The sequence below is a fragment of the Myotis daubentonii genome, chromosome 3, assembly GCF_963259705.1.
Source record: "Myotis daubentonii chromosome 3, mMyoDau2.1, whole genome shotgun sequence".
NCBI classification, from domain to species: Eukaryota; Metazoa; Chordata; class Mammalia; order Chiroptera; family Vespertilionidae; genus Myotis; species Myotis daubentonii.
The window spans coordinates 148328228-148339664 of NC_081842.1; positions in this window are offsets into that span (position 1 = coordinate 148328228).

Consider the following 11437-nt stretch of genomic DNA (forward strand, 5'->3'; position numbering starts at 1 on the left):
AGTCTTTTGGTCTGACTTCTTTCGCCCAAACAGTGTTTTTGAAGTTCATCCATGTTGTGCCATGTGTCAGTTCTTTCCTTTATATTGCTGAATAGTACTCTATTGTATGAATGTGCCATATTTGGTTTATCTGTTCACCAATTGATGCATATTTGCATTGTTTCTAATTGTGGGGCTATTATAAATAATGCTGTTATGAACATTTGTGTGCAAGTCTTTGTGTAGATATTTGTTTTTATTTTGCTTGGGTAGATTCCTGGAAGTGGAATTGCTTCATCCTATGGTAAGTTTATGATTAACTTTTTAGGATACTGCTGAACATTTTTCCAAAATTCAAGCAATGTGTAAGTGTTCTTATTCCTCCACATCCTGACCAATACATACTTGTTATTGTCTATATTTTTTATTTTACTCACTTTAATGGGAGGGAGGTGGTTTTTTCATTGTGATTTCAATATATATTTCCCTAGTGGATAATGATGTTGAGCATTTTTTTTCATGTGCATATTAGCTCTTCTTAGATCTTCTTTGGTAAAGCATATATTAAAATCTTTTACCCATTTTTTAACTGGGCTGTTTGTCATATTATCAAGTTATGAGATCTTTATATATCCTGGATACAAGTCCTTTATCAAATACATGATTTGCAAATATTTTCTCCCAGTCTAGCTTATCTTTTCATTTTCTTAATAATATCTTTTGAAGCACAATATTTTTTTTAAAGCTTTTTTTTTAAATAATTTTTTAAAATATATATTTTATTGATTTTTTACAGAGAGGAAGGGAGAGAGATAGAAAGTCAGAAACATCGATGAGAGAGAAACATCGATCAGCTGCCTCCTGCACACCTCCTACTGGGGATGTGCCCACAACCAAGGTACATGCCCTTGACCGGAATTGAACCTGGGACCTTTCAGTCCGCAGGCCGACGCTCTATCCACTGAGCCAAACCGGTTTCGGCAAAGCACAATGTTTTTTAATTTTGATGAAATCCAATTTATTTTTTTAATACCATATAGTTTAAAAATTTTTTAAAAAAATTTGTTGTTAATCCTCACCCGAGGATACTTTTCCTTATTTTTAGAGAGAGTGGAAGGGAGAGGGAGAGACAGAGAGAAACATCGATGTGAGAGAGACACATGTATTGGTTGCCTCCCACACACACCCCGACCGAGCCTGCAACCGAGGTACATGCCCTTAATGGAATCAAACCCAAGACCCTTCAGTTTGTGGGCTGATGCTCTACCTACTGAGCCAAACCAGCTAGCGCAATGCCACATGCTTTTGATCTCATATCTAAGAACTCTTGGCTTGACTCAAGATCACAGAGATTTTTCTATTATGTTTTCTTCTAAAAATTTTATAGGTTTAACTCTTGTATTTGAGTATATGATTCATTTTGGGGTATACTGTGAGGTTTGTTATATACTGTGAGGTATTCATCTTTTTTGCATGTAGATATTCAATTGGAGAAATAAGTTTTGATGTGTTAAGCCACTGCAATTTGGAGTTATCTGCCACCCATCTACTCTGACTAATATAATCTAGATATGTTAATATGTAACAAAACTCAGAAATAGCATTGAATTCTCTTCCATAATCAGAAGCAAAAATGACAAATATGAAAATTTGAGCAGAACATTCAAAACATTAGGTAATTCTTACCCTGGCCAGGTGCCTCGGTTGGAGAGTCGTCCCGTACAAAAAGGTTGTGGCTTTGATGCCTGGTCAGGGCACATATCTAGGTTTTGGGTTTGATCCCCATTAGGGGTGCATATAAGAGGCAACTGATCAATGTTTCTCTCCCTTTCTCTGTAAAATCAGTGACTGTGCCCTAGCCAGTTTGGATCAGTAGCTAGAGTATCGGCCTGCAGACTAAAGGGCCCCAGGTTTGATTCCAGCCAAAGGCACAAGCCCAGGTTGTGGGCTCGATCCCCCCAGTAGGGGGCGTGTAGGAGGCAGCCAATCAATGATTCTCTCTCATCATTGATATTTCTATCTCTCTATCTCCTTTCCTCTCTGAGAGCAATAAAAAAATATATAAAAAAATAAAAATAAAATCAGCGAATCCTCAGGTGAGGATTAAAGAAAAATTAGGTAATTCTCAAAGTTTATCATTGAAAAGTCACATATTTCAGTGATAAAATATTATATTTATAATCCTACAAGCTCTCAATTATCAGCTACTAGAGGCCCAGTGCACAAAATTCTTGCACGGGTGCGGTCCCTAGGCCTGGCCAGTGATCAAAGTGCAAGTGTCTGGCATGGAAGGGCAGGTCCCAGCTGATCTCTGGGCCCTGGGCAGCACCTGGGCCCCCACACATCCCCGTCCACCTGAGTCATTGGCCCTTGTCCAGCTCCCTCAGTATCTGTGAGCTGGGTGGCAGCCCTGCCCCCTGCCACCGCTGCTGGTCACCGTCTGTGAGGCAATCAGCAGGGCGATCGGGGCCCGTTCACACCCGCCTTGGCCTGGCACCGCCCACTCACCTGCTCCACCATCCCACGGCAGTCCCGCTCTCATTGGGGCCCATCGGGGCCAGCAGCTCCTCCACTGCCGCCCACTGCTGGCACTGTGTCACTGACGCCCACCATGTTTCACACCACCCCCTGGTGGTCAGCGCACATCATAGCAAGTGGTCAAACTCTTGGTCAAGGGGACAAATTGCATATTGGGCTTTTATTATGTAGGATTACTCTGTGCAAAAGTACAAGAAGACCTTTAATGTTCATTGTGCAGAGATAGAAATGCAAATAATCAGACAAGTCAGAGAAATCAAAGAAAGACATTCTGAGTCCTTACAGAGTTTGCTTTCACTGATCTGAAAAGGGAAAAAGATCTGAAACATTAAAAAAAAAGTTTCCATAATAAATCAAAAGGATTTGTTAAAATTCCTTTCCTTTTTATCCAAAGCTTAAACATCCATATATAGCATGAACCTGCTTTTAAACCCAGTTATTTGTTGTAAAAACTATATGTAGTAAATTTGGACTCTGTATAATACCCCTTAAAACATAGTGTGCCCATTATCAATTTATTGCCTATCACTTCCAAATCTACCCTTCATTATTTGCTTTGTGAAAATAGATATGGGCCCTTTAAATTTTTTCCTTTGCCAACTGGCAGAATGTTAAGTTTTGTCAGTGGAGAGACCATCCTATCTAATAAAACAGAAACATGGTAATTGGCGTACAACCGCTACCCTTCCCATTGGCTAATAATGGCAATATGCAAATTAACTGACAGCCAAGATGGCAGCCAGCAGCCAGGCAGATTAAACTGAACATGAGGCTGGCTTGCTTCAGTGACGGAGGACTGCAACGTTCCCCGCCTGCCTTGCCGGCCTCTGAGCCTGCAGTTTGAAACATTGTAACAAATATAGAAGCTAAACAAAACCCCAGAAACTTGCTTTTAGCGAGCCGGGATGTCAGAGCTGGAGTTGATACAGAGTTTCGATTATAGAACCAAAACAAACCAGATACCTACTTTCAGCAGCTGAGGCCCCAGAGCTGGAGCCAAGCCTCAGAGCTAAAGCTGGCCCAGAATAAAAAAAAAAAGAAAAGAAAAAAGGAGCAGTTGGGAGCTTCAATCCCAGCCTGAAAATAGCCCTCAGCCCCTGACCCAGACTGGCCAGGCACCCCAGTGGGGACCCCCGACCCTGATCCAGGACACTCTTCAGGGATAAACAGCCAGCCCCCACCCATGCACCAGGCCTCTATTCTATATAGTAAAAGGGTAATATGCCTCCCAGCACCGGGATCAGCGGAGCCATGAGGCCTCCCGGCACCGGGATCAGCGTGACAGGGGGCAGCGCCCAAACCCCCTGATCACCCTGTGGCTCTGTGTGTGACAAGGGGCGGGGCCACAACCTCCCTATCAGCCCTGCTCTGTTTCTGACAGGGGAAAGCACCCCAACCCCCTGATCGGCCCTGCTCTGTGCCTGATAGGGGGGAGCTCCCCAACACCCTGATCGCCCTGCGGCTCTGTGTGTGACAGGGTGCGGCGCCCCAACCCCCCCACACCACGGGCCCTACTCTGTGTGTGACAGGGTAGAGCCATAACCTCCCCATCGGCCCTGCCCTGAGTGTGAGAGTGGCGGCTCCCCAACCCCCTGATCGGCCCTGCTCTGTGGGTGATAGAGGGCAGCGCCCCAACCTCCCCACCCCACGGGCCCTGCTCTGTGTGTGATGGGATAGAGCCATAACCTCCCCATCGGCCCTGCCCTGAGTGTGACAGTGGTGGCGCCCCAAACCCCTGATTGGCCCTGCTCTGTGCATGACAGGGGGGAGCTCCCCAACCCCCTGATTGGCCCTGCTCTGTGCATGACGGGGTGGCGCCGCAACCTCCCCATCGACCCTGCCTTGAGTGTGACAGGGGGCGGTGCTCCAACTCCCCAATCGGCCCTACCCTGAGCATGACTGAGGGTGGCATCGCAACCTCCTGATCCGCCCTGCTCTGTGCATGACAGGGGCGATGCCCCAACTCCCCAATCGGCCCTGCTCTGAGCCCAACCAGGGGCTGCACCTAGGGATTAGGCCTGCCCTCTGCCACCCGGGAGCAGGCCTAAGCCAGCAGGTCATTATCTCCTGAGGGGTCTCAGACTGCGAGAGGGCACAGGCCGGGCTGAGGGACCCCTCCTCTGCGAGTGCACAAATTTTTATGCACCGGGCCTCTAGTCTCTAATAATAAAAGGGTAATATGCTAATTAGACCGGATGTTCTTCCAGACAAAGCCGGGGCCAGAAAGAAGCTAGTGCCAGCAGCCGGGGGAAGGAAGGCCTACTCTTGCATGAATTTCATGCACCGGGCCTCTAGTAGGTTCTATATGTGAAGAACTGTGGTATACACTGTTCAGCACAGGATACAAGCATTAATAAGCAATATATCCACAAAGTGGGTTGGAGGGCTTAGAGTCTGGAGACAGTGACATTAACAAGTAACTAAGATACAATACAAATGTATAGAGATGTAGAAGGTTGTGAGGTATCCTAAGAATGAGGAAAACATTTAGTAGAACCTAGGGTGAAGGATAAAAACAGGCACAGAAAAATGACTGTGTCGTACTGTGAGACAAGCACTATCAGTCAAGACTATTTTTATTACTAGGGTCATGATTGCAACCTAAACAAGCCTTGGAAGGGCAGAAAGCCTTACTTTGTGTTGCCTGAAAACAGGAACTAGAAAGATATCAGGATCCTCCATATTTCTCTCTCTCTGTTTTGTTTCTGCTCTCTCTGAATGGTGTTTTCAGTCCCTCCTTCTGCATCTGGTTTTCTCTATTTAGTGGGAAGCATTTCAGCAAAGTTACATTTTATTATAGGAACCAGTAGTTAAGAAAAGGGAAGTTTTTGCCATAACAGGTTTGGCTCAGTGGATAGAGCATTGGCCTGTGGACTGAGGGTCCCAGGTTTGATTCTGGTCAAGGGCATGTACCTTGGATGGGGGCACTTCTCCAGTAGATGGTGTGCAAGAGGCAGCTGATCAATGTTTCTCTCTCACTGATATTTCTAAATCCTATCCCTCTCCTTTCCTCTCTGTAAAACATCAATAAAATAAATATTTTTTAAAAAGGGAATTTATCTCCTTTACTTCCTTCCCTCATCCCCACTCCCCACCTTTAGAGTTCTGGACCAAATAAATAAACAAACAAATAAATAAATAAATAAATAAATCACAAGGAAATATTCTGATGGGCTATGCTTCGGTCTCATACCCAACCTGGACCAGATGTTACAAGCAAGAAGAGGAGATATTATGTTCAACAAAAATTGGATCAATGTGCCCTGGCTGGGTGGCTTGGTTCGTTGAAGTGTCATCCAGTACATCAAAAAGTTGTGGTTTGATCCCCAGAGGAGGCAGGTACATGAGACAACTGATCAGTGTTTCTCTCTCACATTGAAAGTTGTCTTCTTCCCTCCCACCCTTACTCCCTCCCTCCTTCCCTCCCTCCCTCTTTTATTTCCTCTCCTCTTTCCTCTCTCTCTAAAAATCAATGGAAATATCCTCAGGTGATCAATGCTCAATCCTGCAGTCAAAGAAATGGAGTCTTTTACTAACTGCCACCACAAGAAACACATAATTGGAGTTGGAGGGAAAGTGTTTCCCCAAAGAAAGTGTTGCTATTCTGGACTGCCAAAATACTTTGAATCCACTAACATGAGGTGAGGTTTAAACTTCCATCATCACCATCATCATCATCATCATCATCATCATCATCATCACCACCACAATAATAACATTCATTGAATGTTTGCCCTCTGCTAAGCTGTGTGAAAAGTATTTTACACATGTTATTTTCTTTAGTCTTCCCAACACCTTATGAAGAAGAAATTATTCCTATGTTATAGAATGACTGAGGTAAAGAGAAGATAAGCAAATTGTCTAGTCACACAATTCAATTTTGTTTGACTTTGGAGATTACTCTTTAACCATGATCCTATGTAGAACTAGAAGAACCATCAGAGGCTTTAAAATGAATCCATCCTTTAGAAATATATCTCATAGTGGTATGGAAATTAAATTCAAGAGGGGAAAAGCTGCAAATAAAGAGGCTACTGCAACTGTCCAGATGGGTGATGGTGAAAGCCTGAACAGAGAGAAGAGACTCCAGAGAGAGTTAGAAGGAGATATCAACAAAACTTAGCAGTCATTGGAAGAGATAGGTGAAAGAGTGAATGGATTTAAGGATAATCTTTGAGGTTCGTGGCTTTACTGAGATGAGAAATGACACCTGTGTTTCTTTGTTTCTTCTTCCCTCTTTTCTTTCTTTCTTCCCCGCTTCATTTTAACAAGGATTAGAGGTGGCTTGTGCTGAAATTAACCAAGATAGAAAAAACATGTGGAACAATTTGAGTGAAAAACTAATATAATAAGTTCTGAACAAGTTGAGTTTAAGGTGCCCATGGAATATTAAAATGAGTGTGTCTAGTAGGCAGCTGAAATTGCATCTAGAGCTCAAGAAAGGAGAGGACTGGTATCAAGTGGAAACTATATATATAACCAAGCCTTCATATTCCAATCCAGTTTGCTTTACTATTGCTCTTTCCTGACTATATTACAAAAAAATTTGAATATATTAAATTACATAATCTTAAGTATTACAATGTAATTTCACAAAACTTGCACATTAAACTAGAGTAATTGAAGAACTGCTGACAAAGGAAGATAGGCGTAAGTAAATAGGGTCCATTTATGGATTTTGTTTCACCATTGTCATCAGTTAATAATGAATGTAGTTAATGGATATCTCTATGTGGTAAGATTTTTTTCTTCTTTGTGTTTCTCTGTTTCATAATTTTTCTATTCTTGTAATATTTAAAACTCATTCACTATGGATGAGGACAGTGGATGGGGAGTGAGGGAGGAGGGTGGGGTGGGAACTGGGTGGAGGGGAGTTATGGGGGGGGAAAGAGGAACAAATGTAATAATCTGAACAATAAAGATTTAATTAATAAAAAAATTAAACTCATTCAGTGCAGTGATATAGGTGTCTGGCCCAGTAACCCATTAGAAAATTTAGATGCTATTAAGTAGGGATATATGAAAGCTTCCAGGCTCTCAAAACATGGGCTCTTTGGGGAGCTCTCCAGGGTACTGGACAGCCTTTTCTGAAATTCTGATCAGTAAACCCAATCCTTGTGTCTCTCTTCTGATCTATTTGCCCATGGTCTACCCTGAATCATACTCTTCTGATCAGCTGACTCTCTCAACTATGTCTTAACTGGCAACTTAATTCTTTGGATGAGTTCCCAACAACCTTTAACTTTATGCTGATGCCTTCAAAATCTATAGAGCCAATAATCTTCCCACCCAAATTAATCCATCAATTTCTACTACCATTAAACTGCATTAACATATTTAATAAATAATACTGAGTATAAACAAAAATGTAAAATTTCTAGACGATAACACAGGAGAAAATCTATATGACCTAGGTTTGGCAATTTGTTTTTAGATGCAACACGAAAACCATGCTATGTGACTTAAAAAATTGATGTTAGACTTCACGAAAATTAATTTTACTCTGTGAAAGACACCATTAAGAGAATGAAAAGAAAGCCAAGGATTGGAAGAAAATATTTGCAGAACACATATCCAGTAAAGTACTTATATCTAAAATACACAAAGAAATCTTAAAACTCAACAATAGGAAAAAAAACAACCTGATTAAAAATGTGCAAAAGACCTGAACTGACACCTCACCAAAGAAGATATACAACTGGCAAATAAAGCATATGAAAATGTGCCAGCCCAGGCAGCATTGTTCAGTGGAGGGCGTGCAGGAGGCAGCCGATCAATGATTCTCATCATTGATGTTTCTATCTCTCTCTCCCTCTCTCTTCCTCTCTGAAATCAATAAAAATATATTTTTAAAAGGGGGCTAGGCCCTGGCCAGTGTAACTCAGTTGATAGAGTGTTGGGCCTGTGCACTGAAGGGTCACAGGTTGGATTCCTGATCAAGGGCATGTACCTGGGTTGCAGGTTCGATCCCTGGTTGGGTGTGCATGGGAGGCAACCAACCAATGTGTCTCTCTCACAAGGATGTTTCTTTCTCTTTCCCTCTCCCTCCCTCCCACTCCTCTCTAAAAATCAATGGGAAAAAAATATCCTCAGGTGAGGATTAACAAAAAACAACAACAACAAACAAACAAAAAACCCCCACAAGAAACAACTGAACAAAAGAAACAAGGGCTAGGAACAGTGATAGGTTTTGTCACTTTTATTTCTGCTAGATTTTGAAGTTGACACAGGAACTTTGACCCTAAGGTTCAACACAGATCACACATTTTTCCCAATAAATCCTAAGCCAACTGTTGTGAGAAATGGGGATAATATAACTTTCATAACCAGCCTTCCTCTAAAGCAGTGGTTCTCAACCTTCCTAATGCAGCGACTCTTTAATACAGTTCCTCATGTTGTGGTGACCCCCAACCATAAAATTATTTCCGTTGCTACTTCATAACTGTAATTTTGCTACTGTTATGAATTGTAATGTAAATATCTGATATGCAGGATGTATTTTCATTGTTACAAATTGAACATAATTAAAACATAGTCATTAATCACAAAAACAATATGTAATTATATATGTGTTTTCCGATGGTCTTAGGGGACCCCCGTGAAAGGGTCGTTCGACACCCAAAGGGGTCGCGACCCACAGGTTGAGAACCGATGCACTAAGGAATAGGAGGATAATCTAGGACCAGCTTTGAGGGAGGGTGGAGGTTGAGAAAAACCAGTGCAACAATAAGGAACTGCTTTTCCAAGCCCAAAGCGACAAGTTGGCACAGGTCTGTGTTTATATCCCAGGGTGTCTAGATAGGAGGCATCTAAAGATACCTTTGTTATCTTTGATTTCTACGATCTATACAATGTCTGATGTTTGTTACATGAATGACCAGATGTGAGATGAGTGAGCATGTTCATCCATGACATGGATATTACTCCATGAAACATGTTACTCCAGAGTCAGACCAGAATTCACAAAAAGTGATCTGAGGATGGAAAGAATCTATATTTTCAGTCTAAAAAACTTCAAGTGACATTTTCCTTCAAACAAGTCAAACAAATTCATCTGGCCCTTCCTCAATTCTACTATTTATTTCTAGAGATGAAGTATGAAGAATAGGACAGAATGTTTTATTTGTAGATATATAGTTTGTTGAAGGGTGGGATAGGGTGTGCAATTTACTTTTCCATTTAATTTTTAGTGATGTCCAATCTTTTATTAATTTGTTGGCTGTAACAGTTTGAGGATTACTATCCTAAAGGAATAATTAACAATGACTTACTATTATCCTCTAAATATATTTTAGATAAATGTCATCTTGCATTTGTTCATGCCGAAACTCATCTGACATGTTTTCACCCACCTTACTGACTTAACAATAGCTTCCTTTAATTTGTCCTCACACATTTGGGTTTTCATCACAAAGAAAAGATGTGTCATCTACATGTCACTTTCCCCCTTTAAGTCTCATTTTTTATCTGTAAAATAGGATAATAATATATCACTCATAAGATTGTTGGAAACATTAAGTAAGAAACCCGTGTAAAATGTCTGCTATATTGTGGTTTAGGAAGGTAAATTCTTCTTCCCTCTCTTACTGGGTTCCTTGACAATTGAATAGTCTCACTGTTTCATTTTTTGTTCTCAAACCTCCTTGATGAACTATACATATATTCAAGGGTTACTAGAGCCAAGCATAAACATTCAGAATTAGATAATTATACTAACATTGACCTAATAGTTTCAGATGGTATTAGAGTCAGGTCAGCATATGTTACAACTAAGGTTAGGCATTAATCAATATAACAATTTATCAGGCTATTTTCTCTCTCCAACTTTAGACAAGTTTTGATTAAAGTACTCAACATAAAACTTCAATTATAATGATATTTAGAAATACATAAAACATAAATAAATAATATCAATTATGTCTAAAAATAATCCCCTTGGAAAGCATAGAAGGGATAAATAGTGATGGAAAAAATAAAATTAAATTCAAAGTAGATAAGTAAGCAAATAATAATCCCCTTGTATACTCCATGTGCTTTCCCTTTGCTTTTTTTTTTTTTAATATATTTTATTGAGTTTTTACAGAGAGGAAAGGAGAGAGATAGAGAGTTAGAAACATCGATGAGAGAGAAACATCAACCAGCTGCCTCCTGCACACCCCCCACTGGGGATGTGCCTGCAACCAAGGTACATGCCCTTGACCGGAATCGAACCTGGGACCTTTCAGTCCGCAGGCTGACGCTCTATCCACTGAGCCAAACCGGTTTCGGCCCTTTGCTTTTTTTTAAGTTGGTGAAGAGTATTATGATTATGGAGAAGCTGACAATCAAACTTTTTAAAATATTAACTTTATTGGGGTGACATTGGTTAATAGGGTTGAATAGGTTTCAAGTATACATTTCTATGATACATGATCTGTATATTGCAGTGTGTGATGATCACCAAACATTTTTTAAAAATATATTTTTATTGATTTCAGAGAGGAAGGGAGAGGGAGAGAGAAAAACAACCAGAACCACACAACTAGCTAACTCCTATTCATCTTTGAGGTCAGAGTTCTAATATCTCTCTCTTAGGGAAGACTTCCCTAACCCTCCAGACTAGGTATAAGCTCTCATAGCCCTATGAAGCTTTCATTCACAGCAATATATAATTATGTACTTATTTGTGTTACTTGATTTCATTGGTTTGAATACCCCTACGCATTACATTATAAATGCCAAAATGGCCAGTAATACTAGTTCTTGGTGCAATGCTGATGTATAATGGACACTCAATAATATCTTTATTAATAGATTTTAATTTTCAGGCATTTTAGTTTTACAAAAAATTTGAGCGGATAATAATACAGAATTACCATATAATTCCTTGTTTTCCTCCACTCAATTTCCCTTAGTATGTTGCTTTAGTGTGGTACATTTG